This window comes from Schistocerca serialis, chromosome 6 (genome assembly GCF_023864345.2).
Source record: "Schistocerca serialis cubense isolate TAMUIC-IGC-003099 chromosome 6, iqSchSeri2.2, whole genome shotgun sequence".
In the NCBI taxonomy this organism is placed as follows: domain Eukaryota; kingdom Metazoa; phylum Arthropoda; class Insecta; order Orthoptera; family Acrididae; genus Schistocerca; species Schistocerca serialis.
This window is the reverse complement of record NC_064643.1, coordinates 71603973-71622939: the sequence shown is the minus strand read 5'-3', so window position 1 is coordinate 71622939 and position 18967 is coordinate 71603973.

Sequence of the window (18967 nt, the reverse complement as noted above, 5' to 3'; positions counted from 1 at the left end):
TTGTATTAAATTTGGATGCAATCTCTGTGTTTCATCGTCAATAAGAAGGTCCAAGGGATACAGTAAACTTGAAGTGAAGCATCGGAATCTAAAACTGGACTCACAGGAGCGGTTCAAAACATAGGGAGTTAGAGTGCCAGTCCTCTTGTACTGAAGTCGGCATTGTGCCTTTTGTATTAAATTCGGATGCAATATCTGTGTTTCATCGTCAATAACAAGGTCCAAGGGATACAGTAAACTTGAAGTGAAGCATCGGAATCTAAAACTGGACTCACAGGAGCGGTTCAAACCATAGGGAGTTAGAGTGCCAGTCCTCTTGTACTTAAGTCGGCATTTTGCCTTTTGTATTAAATTCGGATGCAATTTCTTTGTTTCATCGTCAATGAGAAAGTCCAAGGGATACAGTAAACCTGAAGTAAAGCATCGGAATCTAAAACAGGACTCACAGGAGAGGTTCATATCATAGAGAGTTAAAGTGTCCGTCCTCATGTACTAGAGTCGGCATTGTGCCTTTTGTATTATATTCGGATGCAATTTCTGTGTTTCATCGTCAATTAGAAGGTCCAAGGGATACATAAAACCTGAAGTGATGTATCGGAATCTAAAACTGGGCTCACAGGAGAGGTTCAAATCATAGAGAGTTAGAGTGTCAGTCCTCTTGTACTTAAGCAGGCATTGTGCCTTTTGTATTAAATTCGGATGCAATTTCTGTGTTTCATCGTCAATAAGAAGGTCCAAGGGATACAGTAAACCTGAAGTGAAGCATCGGAATCTAAAACTGGACTCGCATGAGAGGTTCAAATCATAGAGAGTTAGAGTGTCAGTCCTCTTGTACTTAAGTCGGCATTGTGCCTTTTGTATTAAATTCGGATGCAATTTCTGTGTTTCATCGTCAACAAGAACGTCCAAGGGATACAGTAAACTTGAAGTGAAGCATCAGAATCTAAAATTGATCTCACAGGAGAGGTTCAAATCATAGAGAGTTAGAGTGGCAGTACTATTGTACTTCAGTCGGCATTGTGCCTTTTGTATTATATTCGGATACAATTTCTGTGTTTCATCGTCAATAAGAAGGTCCAAGGGAAACTGTAACCTGAAGTGAAGCATCAGAATCTAAAACTGGACCCACAGGAGAGGTTCAAATCGTACATAGTTAGAGTGTCAGTCCTCCTGTACTTATGTCAGCATTGTGCCTTTTTTTATAAATTCGGATGAAATTTCTGTGTTGCATCATCAATAAGAAGGTCCAAGGTATCCAGTAAGCCTGATGTGATGCATCGGAATCTGAAACTGGACTCACAGGACAGTTTCAAATCATAGAGAGATAGAGAGTCAATCTTCTTGTACTTAAGTCGGGATTGTGCCTTTTGTATCAAATTCGGATGCAATTTCTATGTTTCATCGTCAATAGGAAGGTCCAAGGAATACAGTAAACCTGAAGTGAAGCATCGGAATCTAAAGCTGGTCTCACAGGAGAGGTTCAAATCATAGAGAGTTAGAGTGTCAGTCCTCTTGTACCTAAGTCGGCATTGTGCCTTTTGTATTAAAATCGGATGCAATTTCTGTGTTTCCTCGTCAAAATGAAGGTCCAAGGGATACAGTAAATCTGAAGTGAAGCATCGGAATCACAAACTGGACTTACAGGAGAGGTTCAAATCATAGAGAATTAGAGGGTCAGTTTTCTTGTACTTAAGTCGGCATTGTTCCTTTTTTATTAAATTTGGATGCAATTTCTGTGTTTCATCGTCAATAAGAAGGTACAAGTGATACAGTAAAACTGAAGTGAAGCATCGGAATCTAGAACTGGACTCACAGGAGAGGTTCAAATCATAGAGAGTTAGAGTGTCAGTCCTCTTGTACTTAAGTCGGCATTGTGCCTTTTGTATTAAATTCGGATGCGATTTCTGTGTCTCATCGTCAATTAGAAGGTCCAAGTGATACAGTAAACCTGAAGTGAAGCATCGGAATCTAAAACTGGACTCACAGGAGTGGTTCCAATCATAGACAGTTTGAGTGTCAGTCCTCTTGTACATAAGTCGGCATTGTGCCTTTTGTATTAAATTCGGATGCAATTTCTGTGTTTCATCGTCAATAAGGAGGTCCAAGGGCTACGGTAATCCCGAAATTAATCATCGGAATCTAAAACTGGTCTCACAGGAGAGGTTCAAATCATAGACAGTTTGAGTGTCAGTCCTCTTGTACTTAAGTCGGCATTGTGCCTTTTGTAATAAATTCGGATGCAATTTCTGTGTTTCATCATCAATAAGAAGGACCAAGGGATCCAGTAAACCTGAAGTGAAGCATCGGAATCTAAAACTGGACTCACAGGTGTGGTTTATATCAAAGGGAATTAGAGTGTCAATCCTCTTGTACTTAAGTCGGCATTGTGCCTTTTGTACTAAATTCGGATGCAATTTCTGTGTTTCATCGTCAATTAGAAGGTCCAAGGGATACAGTACACCTGAAGTGAAGCATCGGAATCTAAAACTGGACTCACAGGAGAGGTTCCAATCATAGACAGTTAGAGTGTCAGTCCTCTTGTACATAAGTCGGCATTGTGCCTTTTGTATTACATTTGGATGCAATTTCTGTGTTTCATCGTCAATAAGGAGGTCCAAGGAATACAGTAAACACGAAATGAATCATCGGAATCTAAAACTGGACTCACAAGAGAGGTTCAAATCATAGTCAGTTTGAGTGTCAGTCCCCTTGTACTTAATTCGGCATTGTGCCTTTTGTAATAAATTCGGATGCAATTTCTGTGCATCATCATCAATAAGAAGGTCCGAGGGATCCAGTAAACCTGAAGTGATGCATCGGAATCTGTAACTGGACTAACAGGACAGGTACAAATCATAGAGAGTTAGAGTGTCAATCCTCTTGTACTTAAGTCGGCATTGTGCCTTTTGTATTAAATTTGGATGCAATTTCTGTGTTTCATCGTCAATAGGAAGGTCCAAGGAATACAGTAAACCTGAAGTGAAGCATCGGAATCTAAAACTGGTCTCACAGGAGAGGTTCCAATCATAGAGAGTTCGAGTGTCAGTCCTCTTGTACCTAAGTCGGCATTGTGCTTTTGTATTAAATTCCGATGCAATTTCTGTGTTTCTTCGTCAAAAAGAAGGTCCAAGGGATACAGTAAACCTGAAGTGAAGCATCGGAATCAAAAACTGGACCTACAGGAGAGGTTCGAATCATAGAGATTTAGAGGGTCAGTCCTCTTGTACTTAAGTCGGCATTGTTACATTTTTATTGAATTTGGATGCAATATCTGTGTTTCATCGTCAATAAGAAGGTCCAAGTGGTACTGTAAACCTGAAGTGAAGCATCGGAATCTAAAACTGGACTCACAGGAGAGGTTTAAATCATAGAGAGTTAGAGTATCAGTCCTCTTGTACTTAAGTCGGCATTGTGCCTTTTGTATTAAATTCTTATGCAATCTCTGTGTTTCATCGTCAATAAGAAGGTCCAAGGGATACAGTAATCCTGTGGTGAAGCATCGGAATATAAAACTGGACTCACAGGATTGGTTTAAATCATAGAGGGTTGGAGTTCGGTCCTCTTGTACTTAAGTCGGCATTGTGCCTTTTAGTATTAAATTCGGTTGCAATTTCTGTGTTTCATCGACAACAAGAAAGTCCAAGGGATACAGTAAACCTGAAGTGAAGCATCGGAATCGAAAACTGGACTCACAGGAGAGGTTCAAATCATGGACAGTTAGAGTGTCTGTCCTCCTGTACTTACGTCGGCATTGAGCCTTTTGTATTAAATTCGGATGCAATATCTGTGTTTCATCGTCAATAAGAAGGTCCAGGGGATACAGTAAATCCGAAATGAGTCATCGGAATCTAAAACTGGACTCACAGGAGAGGTTCAAATCATAGACAGTTTTAATGTCAGTCCTCTTGTACCTAACTCGGCATTGTGCCTTTTGTATTAAATTCGGGTGCAATTTCTGTGTTTCATCGTAAATAAGAAAGTCCAAGGGATACAGTAAACCTCAAGTGAATCATCGGAATCTAAAACTGGGCACACAAGAGAGGTTCAGATCATAGAGAGTTAGAGTGTCAGTCCTCTCGTACTGAAGTTGGCAACGTGCCTTTTGTATTAAATTAGGATGCAATTTCTGTGTTTCTTTGTCAATAACAAGGTCCAAGGTATACAGTAAACCTGAAGTGAAGCATCAGAATCGAAAACTGGACACACAGGAGAGGTTCAAATCATAGAGAGTTAGAGTGTCAGTCCTCTTGTACTTAAGTCGGCATTGTGCCTTTTGTATTAAATTCGGATGCAATTTCTGTGTTTCATCGTCAATAAGAAGGTCCAAGGGATAAAGTAAACCTGAAGTGAAGCATCGGAATCTTAAACAGGACTCACAGGAGAGGTTCAAATCATAGAGAGTTAGAGTGTCGTCCTCTTGTACTAAAGTCGGCATTGTGCCTTTTAGTATTAAATTCGGATGCAATTTCTATGTTTCATCGTCAATAAGAAGGTCCAAGGAATACAGTAAACCTGAAGTGAAGCATCTGAATCTAAAACTGGACTCACAGAGGAGGTTCAAATCATAGAGAGTTAGAGTGTCAGTCCTCTTGTACTTAAGTCGGCATTGTGCCTTTTGTATTATATTCGGATGCAAATTTCTGTGTTTCATCGTCAAAAAGAAGGTCCAAGTGATACAGTAAAACTGAAGTGAATCATCGGAATCTAAAACCGGACTCACAGGAGAGGTTCAAATCATAGAGTGTTAGAGTGTCAGTCCTCTTGTACTTAAGTCGGCATTGTGCATTTTGTGTGAAATTCGGTTGCAATTTCTGTGTCTCATCGTTAATAAGTAGGTCCAAGGGATACATTAAACCTGAAGTGAAGCTTCGGAATATAAAACTGGACTCAAAGGAGAGCTTCAAATCATAGAAAGTTAGAGTGTCAGTCCTCTTGTACTTAAGGAGGCATTGTGCCTTTTGTATTAAATTCGGATGCAATATCTGTGTTTCATCGTCAATAAGAAAGTCCAAGGTATACAGTAAACCTGAAGTGAAGCATCGGAATCTAAAACTGGACTCACATGAGTGGTTCAAATCATAGAGAGTTAGAGTGTCACTCCTCTTGTACATAAGTCGGCATTGTGCCTTTTGTATTAAATTCGGATGCAATTTCTGTGATTTATCGTCAACAAGAAGGTCCAAGGGATACAGTAAACCTGAAGTGAAGCATCGGAATCTAAAATTGGACTCACAGGAGAGGTTCAAATCATAGAGATTTAGAGTGTCTATCCTCTTGTACTTAAGTCGGCATTGTGCCTTTTGTATTTAATTCGGATGCAATTTCTGTGTTTCATCGTCAAAAAGATGATCCAATGGCTACAGTAAACCTGAAGTGAAGCATCGGAATCTAAAACTGGACTCACAGGAGAGGTTGAAATCATAGGGAGTTAGAGTGTCAGTCCTCTTCTACTTAAGTCGGCATTGTGCCTTTTGTATTAAATTCGGATGCAATTTCTGTGTTTCATCGTCAATAAGAAGGTCCAAGGGATACAGTAAACCTGAAGTGAAGCATCGGAATCTTAAACAGGACTCACAGGAGATGTTCAAATCATAGAGAATTAGAGGGTCAGTTCTCTTGTACTTAAGTCGGCATTGTTCCTTTTTTAATAAATTTGGATGCAATTTCTGTGTTTCATCGTCAATAAGAAGGTACAAGTGATACAGTAAACCTGAAGTGAAGCATCGGAATCTAGAACTGGACTCACAGGAGAGGTTCAAATCATAGAGAGTTAGAGTGTCAGTCCTCTTGTACTTAAGTCGGCATTGTGCCTTTTGTATTAAATTCGGATGCGATTTCTGTGTTTCATCGTCAATAAGAAGGTCCAAGGGATACAGTACACCTGAAGTGAAGCATCGGAATCTAAAACTGGACTCACAGGAGAGGTTCCAATCATAGACAGTTAGAGTGTCAGTCCTCTTGTACATAAGTCGGCATTGTGCCTTTTGTATTACATTTGGATGCAATTTCTGTGTTTCATCGTCAATAAGGAGGTCCAAGGGATACAGTAAACACGGAATGAATCATCGGAATCTAAAACTGGACTCACAGGAGAGGTTCAAATCATAGACTGTTTGAGTGTCAGTCCTCTTGTACTTAAGTCGGCATTGTGCCTTTTGTAATAAATTCGGATGCAATTTCTGTGCATCATCATCAATAAGAAGGTCCAAGGGATCCAGTAAACCTGAAGTGATGCATCGGAATCTGAAACTGGACTAACAGGACAGGTTCAAATCATAGAGAGTTAGAGTGTCAATCCTCTTGTACTTAAGTCGGCATTGTGCCTTTTGTATTAAATTCGGATGCAATTTCTGTGTTTCATCGTCAATAGGAAGAACCAAGGAATACAGTAAACCTGAAGTGAAGCATCGGAATCTAAAACTGGTCTCACAGGAGAGGTTCAAATCATAGAGAGTTCGAGTGTCAGTCCTCTTGTACCTAAGTCGGCATTGTGCCTTCTGTATTAAATTCCGATGCAATTTCTGTGTTTCTTCGTCAAAAAGAAGGTCCAAGGGATACAGTAAACCTGAAGTGAAGCATCGGAATCAAAAACTGGACCTACAGGAGAGGTTCGAATCATAGAGATTTAGAGGGTCAGTCCTCTTGTACTTAAGTCGGCATTGTTCCATTTTTATTGAATTTGGATGCAATATCTCTGTTTCATCGTCAATAAGAAGGTCCAAGTGGTACTGTAAACCTGAAGTGAAGCTTCGGAATCTAAAACTGGACTCACAGGAGAGGTTTAAATCATAGAGAGTTAGAGTATCAGTCCTCTTGTACTTAAGTCGGCATTGTGCCTTTTGTATTAAATTCTTATGCAATTTCTGTGTTTCATCGTCAATAAGAAGGTCCAAGGGATACAGTAAACCTGAAGTGAAGCATCGGAATCTAAAACTTGACTCGCAGGAGAAGTTCCAAACATAGATAATTAGAGTGTCAGTCCTCTTGTACATAAGTCGGCATTGTGATTTTTGTATAAAATTTGGATGCAATCTCTGTGTTTCATCGTCAATAAGAAGGTCCAAGGGATACAGTAAACTTGAAGTGAAGCATCGGAATCTAAAACTGGACTCACAGGAGCGGTTCAAAACATAGGGAGTTAGAGTGCCAGTCCTCTTGTACTTAAGTCGGCATTGTGCCTTTTGTATTAAATTCGAATGCAATATCTGTGTTTCATCGTCAATAACAAGGTCCAAGGGATACAGTAAACTTGAAGTGAGTCATCGGAATCTAAAACTGGACTCACAGGAGAGGTTCAAATCATAGACAGTTTTAATGTCAGTCCTCTTGTACCTAACTCGGCATTGTGCCTTTTGTATTAAATTCGGGTGCAATTTCTGTGTTTCATCGTAAATAAGAAAGTCCAAGGGATACAGTAAACCTCAAGTGAATCATCGGAATCTAAAACTGGGCACACAAGAGAGGTTCAGATCATAGAGAGTTAGAGTGTCAGTCCTCTCGTACTGAAGTTGGCAACGTGCCTTTTGTATTAAATTAGGATGCAATTTCTGTGTTTCTTTGTCAATAACAAGGTCCAAGGTATACAGTAAACCTGAAGTGAAGCATCAGAATCGAAAACTGGACACACAGGAGAGGTTCAAATCATAGAGAGTTAGAGTGTCAGTCCTCTTGTACTTAAGTCGGCATTGTGCCTTTTGTATTAAATTCGGATGCAATTTCTGTGTTTCATCGTCAATAAGAAGGTCCAAGGGATAAAGTAAACCTGAAGTGAAGCATCGGAATCTTAAACAGGACTCACAGGAGAGGTTCAAATCATAGAGAGTTAGAGTGTCGTCCTCTTGTACTAAAGTCGGCATTGTGCCTTTTAGTATTAAATTCGGATGCAATTTCTATGTTTCATCGTCAATAAGAAGGTCCAAGGAATACAGTAAACCTGAAGTGAAGCATCTGAATCTAAAACTGGACTCACAGAGGAGGTTCAAATCATAGAGAGTTAGAGTGTCAGTCCTTTTGTACTTAAGTCGGCATTGTGCCTTTTGTATTATATTCGGATGCAAATTTCTGTGTTTCATCGTCAAAAAGAAGGTCCAAGTGATACAGTAAAACTGAAGTGAATCATCGGAATCTAAAACCGGACTCACAGGAGAGGTTCAAATCATAGAGTGTTAGAGTGTCAGTCCTCTTGTACTTAAGTCGGCATTGTGCATTTTGTGTGAAATTCGGTTGCAATTTCTGTGTCTCATCGTTAATAAGTAGGTCCAAGGGATACATTAAACCTGAAGTGAAGCTTCGGAATATAAAACTGGACTCAAAGGAGAGGTTCAAATCATAGAAAGTTAGAGTGTCAGTCCTCTTGTACTTAAGGAGGCATTGTGCCTTTTGTATTAAATTCGGATGCAATATCTGTGTTTCATCGTCAATAAGAAAGTCCAAGGTATACAGTAAACCTGAAGTGAAGCATCGGAATCTAAAACTGGACTCACATGAGTGGTTCAAATCATAGAGAGTTAGAGTGTCACTCCTCTTGTACATAAGTCGGCATTGTGCCTTTTGTATTAAATTCGGATGCAATTTCTGTGATTTATCGTCAACAAGAAGGTCCAAGGGATACAGTAAACCTGAAGTGAAGCATCGGAATCTAAAATTGGACTCACAGGAGAGGTTCAAATCATAGAGATTTAGAGTGTCTATCCTCTTGTACTTAAGTCGGCATTGTGCCTTTTGTATTTAATTCGGATGCAATTTCTGTGTTTCATCGTCAAAAAGATGATCCAATGGCTACAGTAAACCTGAAGTGAAGCATCGGAATCTAAAACTGGACTCACAGGAGAGGTTCAAATCATAGGGAGTTAGAGTGTCAGTCCTCTTCTACTTAAGTCGGCATTGTGCCTTTTGTATTAAATTCGGATGCAATTTCTGTGTTTCATCGTCAATAAGAAGGTCCAAGGGATACAGTAAACCTGAAGTGAAGCATCGGAATCTTAAACAGGACTCACAGGAGATGTTCAAATCATAGAGAATTAGAGGGTCAGTTCTCTTGTACTTAAGTCGGCATTGTTCCTTTTTTAATAAATTTGGATGCAATTTCTGTGTTTCATCGTCAATAAGAAGGTACAAGTGATACAGTAAACCTGAAGTGAAGCATCGGAATCTAGAACTGGACTCACAGGAGAGGTTCAAATCATAGAGAGTTAGAGTGTCAGTCCTCTTGTACTTAAGTCGGCATTGTGCCTTTTGTATTAAATTCGGATGCGATTTCTGTGTTTCATCGTCAATAAGAAGGTCCAAGGGATACAGTACACCTGAAGTGAAGCATCGGAATCTGAAACTGGACTAACAGGACAGGTTCAAATCATAGAGAGTTAGAGTGTCAATCCTCTTGTACTTAAGTCGGCATTGTGCCTTTTGTATTAAATTCGGATGCAATTTCTGTGTTTCATCGTCAATAGGAAGAACCAAGGAATACAGTAAACCTGAAGTGAAGCATCGGAATCTAAAACTGGTCTCACAGGAGAGGTTCAAATCATAGAGAGTTCGAGTGTCAGTCCTCTTGTACCTAAGTCGGCATTGTGCCTTTTGTATTAAATTCCGATGCAATTTCTGTGTTTCTTCGTCAAAAAGAAGGTCCAAGGGATACAGTAAACCTGAAGTGAAGCATCGGAATCAAAAACTGGACCTACAGGAGAGGTTCGAATCATAGAGATTTAGAGGGTCAGTCCTCTTGTACTTAAGTCGGCATTGTTCCATTTTTATTGAATTTGGATGCAATATCTCTGTTTCATCGTCAATAAGAAGGTCCAAGTGGTACTGTAAACCTGAAGTGAAGCTTCGGAATCTAAAACTGGACTCACAGGAGAGGTTTAAATCATAGAGAGTTAGAGTATCAGTCCTCTTGTACTTAAGTCGGCATTGTGCCTTTTGTATTAAATTCTTATGCAATTTCTGTGTTTCATCGTCAATAAGAAGATCCAAGGGATACAGTAAACCTGAAGTGAAGCATCGGAATCTAAAACTTGACTCGCAGGAGAAGTTCCAAACATAGATAATTAGAGTGTCAGTCCTCTTGTACATAAGTCGGCATTGTGATTTTTGTATTAAATTTGGATGCAATCTCTGTGTTTCATCGTCAATAAGAAGGTCCAAGGGATACAGTAAACTTGAAGTGAAGCATCGGAATCTAAAACTGGACTCACAGGAGCGGTTCAAAACATAGGGAGTTAGAGTGCCAGTCCTCTTGTACTTAAGTCGGCATTGTGCCTTTTGTATTAAATTCGAATGCAATATCTGTGTTTCATCGTCAATAACAAGGTCCAAGGGATACAGTAAACTTGAAGTGAAGCATCGGAATCTAAAAGTGGACTCTCAGGAGCGGTTCAAACCATAGGGAGTTAGAGTGCCAGTCCTCTTGTACTTAAGTCGGCATTGTGCCTTTTGTATTAAATTCGGATGCAATTTCGTTGTTTCATCGTCAATGTGAAAGTCCAAGGGATGCAGTAAACCTGAAGTGAAGCATCGGAATCTAAAACAGGACTCACAGGAGAGGTTCATATCATAGAGAGTTAAAGTGTCCGTCCTCATGTACTAGAGTCGGCATTGTGCCTTTTGTATTATATTCGGATGCAATTTCTGTGTTTCATCGTCAATTAGAAGGTCCAAGGGATACATTAAACCTGAAGTGATGTATCGGAATCTAAAACTGGACTCACAGGAGAGGTTCAAATCATAGAGAGTTAGAGTGTCAGTCCTCTTGTACTTAAGCAGGCATTGTGCCTTTTGTATTAAATTCGGATGCAATTTCTGTGTTTCATCGTCAATAAGAAGGTACAAGGGATACAGTAAACCTGAAGTGAAGCATCGGAATCTAAAACTGGACTCGCATGAGAGGTTCAAATAATAGAGAGTTAGAGTGTCAGTCCTCTTGTACTTAAGTCGGCATTGTGCCTTTTGTGTGAAATTCGGTTGCAATTTCTGTGTCTCATCGTTAATAAGTAGGTCCAAGGGATACATTAAACCTGAAGTGAAGCTTCGGAATATAAAACTGGACTCAAAGGAGAGGTTCAAATCATAGAAAGTTAGAGTGTCAGTCCTCTTGTACTTAAGGAGGCATTGTGCCTTTTGTATTAAATTCGGATGCAATATCTGTGTTTCATCGTCAATAAGAAAGTCCAAGGGATACAGTAAACCTGAAGTGAAGCATCGGAATCTAAAACTGGACTCACATGAGTGGTTCAAATCATAGAGAGTTAGAGTGTCACTCCTCTTGTACATAAGTCGGCATTGTGCCTTTTGTATTAAATTCGGATGCAATTTCTGTGATTTATCGTCAACAAGAAGGTCCAAGGGATACAGTAAACCTGAAGTGAAGCATCGGAATCTAAAATTGGACTCACAGGAGAGGTTCAAATCATAGAGATTTAGAGTGTCTATCCTCTTGTACTTAAGTCGGCATTGTGCCATTTGTATTTAATTCGGATGCAATTTCTGTGTTTCATCGTCAAAAAGATGATCCAATGGCTACAGTAAACCTGAAGTGAAGCATCGGAATCTAAAACTGGACTCACAGGAGAGGTTCAAATCATAGGGAGTTAGAGTGTCAGTCCTCTTCTACTTAAGTCGGCATTGTGCCTTTTGTATTAAATTCGGATGCAATTTCTGTGTTTCATCGTCAATAAGAAGGTCCAAGGGATACAGTAAACCTGAAGTGAAGCATCGGAATCTTAAACAGGACTCACAGGAGATGTTCAAATCATAGAGAATTAGAGGGTCAGTTCTCTTGTACTTAAGTCGGCATTGTTCCTTTTTTAATAAATTTGGATGCAATTTCTGTGTTTCATCGTCAATAAGAAGGTACAAGTGATACAGTAAACCTGAAGTGAAGCATCGGAATCTAGAACTGGACTCACAGGAGAGGTTCAAATCATAGAGAGTTAGAGTGTCAGTCCTCTTGTACTTAAGTCGGCATTGTGCCTTTTGTATTAAATTCGGATGCGATTTCTGTGTTTCATCGTCAATAAGAAGGTCCAAGGGATACAGTACACCTGAAGTGAAGCATCGGAATCTAAAACTGGACTCACAGGAGAGGTTCCAATCATAGACAGTTAGAGTGTCAGTCCTCTTGTACATAAGTCGGCATTGTGCCTTTTGTATTACATTTGGATGCAATTTCTGTGTTTCATCGTCAATAAGGAGGTCCAAGGGATACAGTAAACACGGAATGAATCATCGGAATCTAAAACTGGACTCACAGGAGAGGTTCAAATCATAGACTGTTTGAGTGTCAGTCCTCTTGTACTTAAGTCGGCATTGTGCCTTTTGTAATAAATTCGGATGCAATTTCTGTGCATCATCATCAATAAGAAGGTCCAAGGGATCCAGTAAACCTGAAGTGATGCATCGGAATCTGAAACTGGACTAACAGGACGGGTTCAAATCATAGAGAGTTAGAGTGTCAATCCTCTTGTACTTAAGTCGGCATTGTGCCTTTTGTATTAAATTCGGATGCAATTTCTGTGTTTCATCGTCAATAGGAAGAACCAAGGAATACAGTAAACCTGAAGTGAAGCATCGGAATCTAAAACTGGTCTCACAGGAGAGGTTCAAATCATAGAGAGTTCGAGTGTCAGTCCTCTTGTACCTAAGTCGGCATTGTGCCTTTTGTATTAAATTCCGATGCAATTTCTGTGTTTCTTCGTCAAAAAGAAGGTCCAAGGGATACAGTAAACCTGAAGTGAAGCATCGGAATCAAAAACTGGACCTACAGGAGAGGTTCGAATCATAGAGATTTAGAGGGTCAGTCCTCTTGTACTTAAGTCGGCATTGTTCCATTTTTATTGAATTTGGATGCAATATCTCTGTTTCATCGTCAATAAGAAGGTCCAAGTGGTACTGTAAACCTGAAGTGAAGCTTCGGAATCTAAAACTGGACTCACAGGAGAGGTTTAAATCATAGAGAGTTAGAGTATCAGTCCTCTTGTACTTAAGTCGGCATTGTGCCTTTTGTATTAAATTCTTATGCAATTTCTGTGTTTCATCGTCAATAAGAAGGTCCAAGGGATACAGTAAACCTGAAGTGAAGCATCGGAATCTAAAACTTGACTCGCAGGAGAAGTTCCAAACATAGATAATTAGAGTGTCAGTCCTCTTGTACATAAGTCGGCATTGTGATTTTTGTATTAAATTTGGATGCAATCTCTGTGTTTCATCGTCAATAAGAAGGTCCAAGGGATACAGTAAACTTGAAGTGAAGCATCGGAATCTAAAACTGGACTCACAGGAGCGGTTCAAAACATAGGGAGTTAGAGTGCCAGTCCTCTTGTACTTAAGTCGGCATTGTGCCTTTTGTATTAAATTCGAATGCAATATCTGTGTTTCATCGTCAATAACAAGGTCCAAGGGATACAGTAAACTTGAAGTGAAGCATCGGAATCTAAAAGTGGACTCTCAGGAGCGGTTCAAACCATAGGGAGTTAGAGTGCCAGTCCTCTTGTACTTAAGTCGGCATTGTGCCTTTTGTATTAAATTCGGATGCAATTTCGTTGTTTCATCGTCAATGTGAAAGTCCAAGGGATACAGTAAACCTGAAGTGAAGCATCGGAATCTAAAACAGGACTCACAGGAGAGGTTCATATCATAGAGAGTTAAAGTGTCCGTCCTCATGTACTAGAGTCGGCATTGTGCCTTTTGTATTATATTCGGATGCAATTTCTGTGTTTCATCGTCAATTAGAAGGTCCAAGGGATACATTAAACCTGAAGTGATGTATCGGAATCTAAAACTGGACTCACAGGAGAGGTTCAAATCATAGAGAGTTAGAGTGTCAGTCCTCTTGTACTTAAACAGGCATTGTGCCTTTTGTATTAAATTCGGATGCAATTTCTGTGTTTCATCGTCAATAAGAAGGTACAAGGGATACAGTAAACCTGAAGTGAAGCATCGGAATCTAAAACTGGACTCGCATGAGAGGTTCAAATAATAGAGAGTTAGAGTGTCAGTCCTCTTGTACTTAAGTCGGCATTGTGCCTTTTGTATTAAATTCGGATGCAATTTCTGTGTTTCATCGTCAACAAGAACGTCCAAGGGATACAGTAAACTTGAAGTGAAGCATCAGAATCTAAAATTGAACTCACAGGAGAGGTTCAAATCATAGAGAGTTAGAGTGGCAGTACTATTGTACTTCAGTCGGCATTGTGCCTTTTGTATTATATTCGGATACAATTTCTGTGTTTCATCGTCAATAAGAAGGTCCAAGGGAAACTGTAACCTGAAGTGAAGCATCAGAATCTAAAACTGGACACACAGGAGAGGTTCAAATCGTACATAGTTAGAGTGTCAGTCCTCCTGTACTTATGTCAGCATTGTGCCTTTTTTTATTAATTCGGATGCAATTTCTGTGTTTCATCATCAATAAGAAGGTCCAAGGTATCCAGTAAGCCTGATGTGATGCATCGGAATCTGAAACTGGACTCACAGGACAGGTTCAAATCATAGAGAGTTAGAGAGTCAATCTTCTTGTACTGAAGTCGGGATTGTGCCTTTTGTATCAAATTCGGATGCAATTTCTGTGTTTCATCGTCAATAGGAAGGTCCAAGGAATACAGTAAACCTGAAGTGAAGCATCGGAATCTAAAGCTGGTCTCACAGGAGAGATTCAAATCATAGAGAGTTAGAGTGTCAGTCCTCTTGTACCTAAGTCGGCATTGTGCCTTTTGTATTAAAATCGGATGCAATTTCTGTGTTTCCTCGTCAAAATGAAGGTCCAAGGGATACAGTAAATCTGAAGTGAAGCATCGGAATCACAAACTGGACTTACAGGAGAGGTTCAAATCATAGAGAATTAGAGGGTCAGTTTTCTTGTACTTAAGTCGGCATTGTTCCTTTTTTATTAAATTTGGATGCAATTTCTGTGTTTCATCGTCAATAAGAAGGTACAAGTGATACAGTAAACCTGAAGTGAAGCATCGGAATCTAGAACTGGACTCACAGGAGAGGTTCAAATCATAGAGAGTTAGAGTGTCAGTCCTCTTGTACTTAAGTCGGCATTGTGCCTTTTGTATTAAATTCGGATGCGATATCTGTGTTTCATCGTCAATTAGAATGTCCAAGGGATACAGTAAACCTGAAGTGAAGCATCGGAATCTAAAACTGGACTCACAGGAGTGGTTCCAATCATAGACAGTTTGAGTGTCAGTCCTCTTGTACATAAGTCGGCATTGTGCCTTTTGTATTAAATTCGGATGCAATTTCTGTGTTTCATCGTCAATAAGGAGGTCCAAGGGCTACGGTAATCCCGCAATTAATCATCGGAATCTAAAACTGGTCTCACAGGAGAGGTTCAAATCATAGACAGTTTGAGTGTCAGTCCTCTTGTACTTAAGTCGGCATTATGCCTTTTGTAATAAATTCGGATGCAATTTCTGTGTTTCATCATCAATAAGAAGGACCAAGGGATCCAGTAAACCTGAAGTGAAGCATCGGAATCTAAAACTGGACTCACAGGTGTGGTTTATATCAAAGGGAATTAGAGTGTCAACCCTCTTGTACTTAAGTCGGCATTGTGCCTTTTGTACTAAATTCGGATGCAATTTCTGTGTTTCATCGTCAATTAGAAGGTCCAAGGGATACAGTACACCTGAAGTGAAGCATCGGAATCTAAAACTGGACTCACAGGAGAGGTTCCAATCATAGACAGTTAGAGTGTCAGGCCTCTTGTACATAAGTCGGCATTGTGCCTTTTGTATTACATTTGGATGCAATTTCTGTGTTTCATCGTCAATAAGGAGGTCCAAGGAATACAGTAAACACGAAATGAATCATCGGAACCTAAAACTGGACTTACAAGAGTGGTTCAAATCATAGACAGTTTGAGTGTCAGTCCTCTTGTACTTAATTCGGCATTGTGCCTTTTGTAATAAATTCAGATGCAATTTCTGTGCATCATCATCAATAAGAAGGTCCGAGGGATCCAGTAAACCTGAAGTGATGCATCGGAATCTGAAACTGGACTAACAGGACAGGTACAAATCATAGAGAGTTCGAGTGTCAGTCCTCTTGTACCTAAGCCGGCATTGTGCCTTTTGTATTAAATTCCGATGCAATTTCTGTGTTTCTTCGTCAAAAAGAATGTCCAAGGGATACAGTAAACCTGAAGTGAAGCATCGGAATCAAAAACTGGACCTACAGGAGAGGTTCCAATCATAGACAGTTAGAGTATCAGTCCTCTTGTACATAAGTCGGCATTGTGCCTTTTGTATTGCATTTGGATGCAATTTCTGTGTTTCATCGTCAATAAGGAGGTCCAAGGAATACAGTAAACACGAAATGAATCATCGGAATCTAAAACTGGACTCACAAGAGAGGTTTAAATCATAGAGAGTTAGAGTATCAGTCCTCATGTACTTAAGTCGGCATAGTGCCTTTTGTATTAAATTCTTATGCAATCTCTGTGTTTCATCGTCAATAAGAAGGTCCAAGGGATACAGTAATCCTGTGGTGAAGCATCGGAATATAAAACTGGACTCACAGGATTGGTTCAAATCATAGAGGGTTGGAGTTCGGTCCTCTTGTACTTAAGTCGGCATTGTGCTTTTTAGTATTAAATTCGGTTGCAATTTCTGTGTTTCATCGACAACAAGAAAGTCCAAGGGATACAGTAAACCTGAAGTGAAGCATCGGAATCGAAAACTGGACTCACAGGAGAGGTTCAAATCATGGACAGTTAGAGTGTCTGTCCTCCTGTACTTACGTCGGCATTGAGCCTTTTGTATTAAATTCGGATGCAATATCTGTGTTTCATCGTCAATAAGAAGGTCCAGGGGATACAGTAAATCCGAAATGAGTCATCGGAATCTAAAACTGGACTCACAGGAGAGGTTCAAATCATATACAGTTTTATTGTCAGTCCTCTCGTACCTAACTCGGCATTGTGCCTTTTGTATTAAATTCGGGTGCAATTTCTGTGTTTCATGGTAAATAAGAAGGTCCAAGGGATACAGTAAACCTAAAGTGAAGCATCGGAATCTAAAACTGGCACACAAGAGAGGTTCAGATCATAGAGAGTTGGATTGTCAGTACTCTCGTACTGAAGTTGGCAACGTGCCTTTTGTATTAAATTAGGATGCAATTTCTGTGTTTCTTTGTCAATAACAAGGTCCAAGGTATACAGTAAACCTGAAGTGAAGCATCAGAATCGAAAACTGGACACACAGGAGAGGTTCAAATCATAGGGAGTTAGAGTGTCAGTCCTCTTGTACTTAAGTCGGCATTGTGCCTTTTGTATTAAATTCGGATGCAATTTCTGTGTTTCATCGTCAATAAGAAGGTCCAAGGGATAAAGTAAACCTGAAGTGAAGCATCGGAATCTTAAACAGGACTCACAGGAGAGGTTCAAATCATAGAGAGTTAGAGTGTCGTCCTCTTGTACTAAAGTCGGCATTGTGCCTTTTAGTATTAAATTCGGATGCAATTTCTGTGTTTCATCGTCAATAAGAAGGTCCAAGGAATACAGTAAACCTGAAGTGAAGCATCTGAATCTAAAACTGGACTCACAGAGGCGGTTCAAATCATAGAGAGTTAGAGTGTCAGTCCTCTTGTACTTAAGTCGGCATTGTGCCTTTTGTATTATATTCGGATGCAAATTTCTGTGTTTCATCGTCAAAAAGAAGGTCCAAGTGATACAGTAAAACTGAAGTGAATCATCGGAATCTAAAACCGGACTCACAGGAGAGGTTCAAATCATAGAGTGTTAGAGTGTCAGTCCTCTTGTACTTAAGTCGGCATTGTGCATTTTGTGTGAAATTCGGTTGCAATTTCTGTGTCTCATCGTTAATAAGTAGGTCCAAGGAATACAGTAAACCTGAAGTGAAGCTTCGGAATATAAAACTGGACTCAAAGGAGAGGTTCAAATCATAGAAAGTTAGAGTGTCAGTCCTCTTGTACTTAAGGAGGCATTGTGCCTTTTGTATTAAATTCGGATGCAATATCTGTGTTTCATCGTCAATAAGAAAGTCCAAGGGATACAGTAAACCTGAAGTGAACCATCGGAATCTAAAACTGGACTCACATGAGTGGTTCAAATCGTAGAGAGTTAGAGTGTCACTCCTCTTGTACTTAAGTCGGCATTGTGCCTTTTGTATTAAATTCGGATGCAATTTCTGTGTTTCATCGTCAACAAGAAGGTCCGAGGGATACAGTAAACCTGAAGTGAAGCATCGGAATCTAAAATTGGACTCACAGGAGAGGTTCAAATCATAGAGATTTAGAGTGTCATTCCTCTTGTACTTAAGTCGGCATTGTGCCTTTTGTATTTAGTTCGGATGCAATTTCTGTGTTTCATCGTCAAAAAGATGATCCAATGGCTACAGTAAACCTGAAGTGAAGCATCGGAATCTAAAACTGGGCTCACAGGAGAGGCTCAAATCATAGAAAGCTAGATTGTCAGTCCTCTTGTACTTAAGTCGGCTTTGTGCCTTTAGTATTAAATTCGGATGCAATTTCTGTGTTTCATCGTCAATAAGGAGGTCCAAGGGATACAGTAAACCTGAAGTGAACCATCGCAATTTAGAACTGGACTCACCGGAGACGTTGAAATCATAGGGAGTTAGAGCGTCAGTCCTCTTGTACTTAAGTCGGCATTGTGCCTTTTGTATTAAATTCGGATGCAATTTCTGTGTTTCATCGTCAATACGAAGGTCCAAGGGATACATTAAACCTGAAGTGAAGCATCGGAATCTAAAACTGGACTCACAGGAGAGATTCAAATCACCGAGAGATAGAGTGTCAGTATTCTTGTACTTAAGTCGGCATTGTGCCTTTTGTATTAAATTCGGATGCAATTTCTGTGTTTCATCGTCAATAAGGAGGTCCAAGGGATACAGTAAACCTGAAGTGAACCATCGCAATGTAGAACTGGACTCACCAGAGACGTTGTAATCATAGGGAGTTAGAGCGTCAGTCCTCTTGTACTTAAGTC